The 1,972-nt window shown below is 44.9% G+C and overlaps 1 non-coding gene across 1 annotated transcript; it reads right to left on the bottom strand.

Moving 5' to 3' along the window:
- Nucleotides 1-919: 919 nt before the first annotated feature.
- On the bottom strand, nt 920-1,024 carry LOC111816319. The gene has a single exon (XR_002820745.1). It is a non-coding gene; the product is annotated as a U6 spliceosomal RNA (small nuclear RNA).
- Between the last annotated feature and the right edge of the window lie 948 nt (nt 1,025-1,972).

Below are 1,972 nucleotides of genomic sequence, written 5' to 3'. Positions count from 1 at the left end.
GAGTTCCCTCTAAACTCAGCTCTGCACCCCTAGATTTGATGCTCTTGGAGAAACTCTGCTGGTTTTACACTTCAGTTTCCTATGAAAACGGAGATCGCAGTGTATCTGCTTCATAGAGTTGATGTGAAGCTGCCACTAAGTTAAGGGCTTTGGAATGATCAGCATCAGTGATCAACACTGTTATTATCTTTATTTTATTCTCAATCCTGGAAGGCTCTTTAGAAATTGTCTTCATGTAGGATGAGAGTCAGGAAATCTGCTCATCTTGAAGGCTATGCATCTGCAGAGGCTCCTGCCTTGTGAGACCTTCCCCCATTGCTCCCACCTCCTGTAAATGAGGAATAGGGGGACACAGCCTCCCAGATTTCTGAAGAAGTTCCTGGTTCCAGATTCCAGTGTGCACTGCCCTGAAGTGTATTGCAGTTACCATATTCATTTGCATTCTGGAGTTCAAGGGCCCGACGTTCATAACCCAGCTCTGGTTTCTGTGGTCCAGAAGGAGTCAAGTCTGTAGAAACTACAGCCAGAGAGAGTAGCTCATTCACCTTCCCAGCCATCCCTGCAGCCTTCACAAAGAGCAAAATCCTATAAATATGTTGTGAGCGCACAGCATAAATTTATTATCTCTTCAGTGAAGAAACCAGAGGGATGATAAAACTTAGTCAAAAAAGTGTCAGAGGTCAGGTGTATGTTGTTGGTCAGGAAAAAGGAACCTCAGAAATAAGATGGATAAGATATATGCATGAAAGTAGTCAATGCCCTATAGGGCAAGAAAGCCATAGCATTTGTTATTGGATAGAGGTAGATTCCCCTTAGTAATCACGTGAGTATTGGATGACTGTGCTACAAAATGCTCCCCTGCTGAAAGCACTGATTGTCGAGATTTTCTCTCAGTTGGAAATTTTGGATATATTTTTTAAAGAATGGAACGTACTTCATCAATTTCTAAGTCATCCTTGGCTAAGGGCCATGCTGGTCTTCTCTGTCTTGTTCCAGCTTTAGCACGTGCACTGCTGAGGCGAACATTTGGATAATGTTTAATCATTGTTAACTTCTCTAAGCCTCAGTGTCTTCAGCTATAAAATGGGGATGTCTGCACCCATATCCCAGAACTGCTTTCATCTTAGTTCAAATGCAAGGTACATAAGGCACCCAGAACTTTATGATGTTGCCCAGTGTTGGCACCACTTTGGCTGAATAGCAAGGAGCAAAGCGGAAGGAAAAGGACTATGTCTGTGTCTGCCGCGTGTCAGGCGTCATGCAGTGTGTTCTGTGTGTGCACGTATGCGTGCCTTTCCCGTCAGAAAGGCCTCCGGTGGGTGTGAACTTGGTGCCCGGCTTTACGATTTGGGAGATTCAGGTTAGCAGGGTTGAGTGGCTCGCCTTGCACCTCCGACATGGCAAGTACGGTGTGGGGCTCCAGTTCCAAGGCTGCCTCTTTCCATAAATGCTGCTGCCTCTTTAAAAGACAAAAAGAAAAAACAAATTACAGGAAAACTCACAAGCCAGGGATTTTCAACAGCATTTGCATTGAACTTGAATTTGATTTAGCAGCATTTATTCATTTCCCAGTTATTCATCCAGATTTTGTCCCTTCCTTCCTCTCTCCCCACCCTCCCAGACCCTGAAGCAAAAAAGCTTTTCTTTTTACCATTCACTTAGCACTTCAAAGCCAGGAGGATGCAGCTCTGAGTGAAACACTGTGCTGGCAAAATGACACTCCATTTTCCAGCAGCCCTAACAAAGCCTTTTGATTTGAATGTCAATGCTGTGAGTCTGATTAAATGTAAGATTCACTTTTACATTCCCCAGCTGCGAAGGAAGTTGTGCAGTTCCATTAGTTGGATGTGTGGTTGAGGATACAGCCCCCAAAAGTTTCTATGGTGATGCAGCTCACAAGGTATTCAGGATGGGTGTGGAGCCCCGTGGGTTTCCAGGCATGGAGCCTGGAGAGGCTGCAGGTTTGGAGGAC

The sequence above is a fragment of the Octodon degus genome, unplaced genomic scaffold, assembly GCF_000260255.1.
Source record: "Octodon degus isolate 3935 unplaced genomic scaffold, OctDeg1.0 scaffold00029, whole genome shotgun sequence".
NCBI classification, from domain to species: domain Eukaryota; kingdom Metazoa; phylum Chordata; class Mammalia; order Rodentia; family Octodontidae; genus Octodon; species Octodon degus.
This window is presented reverse-complemented; position numbering and strand designations above follow the sequence as displayed.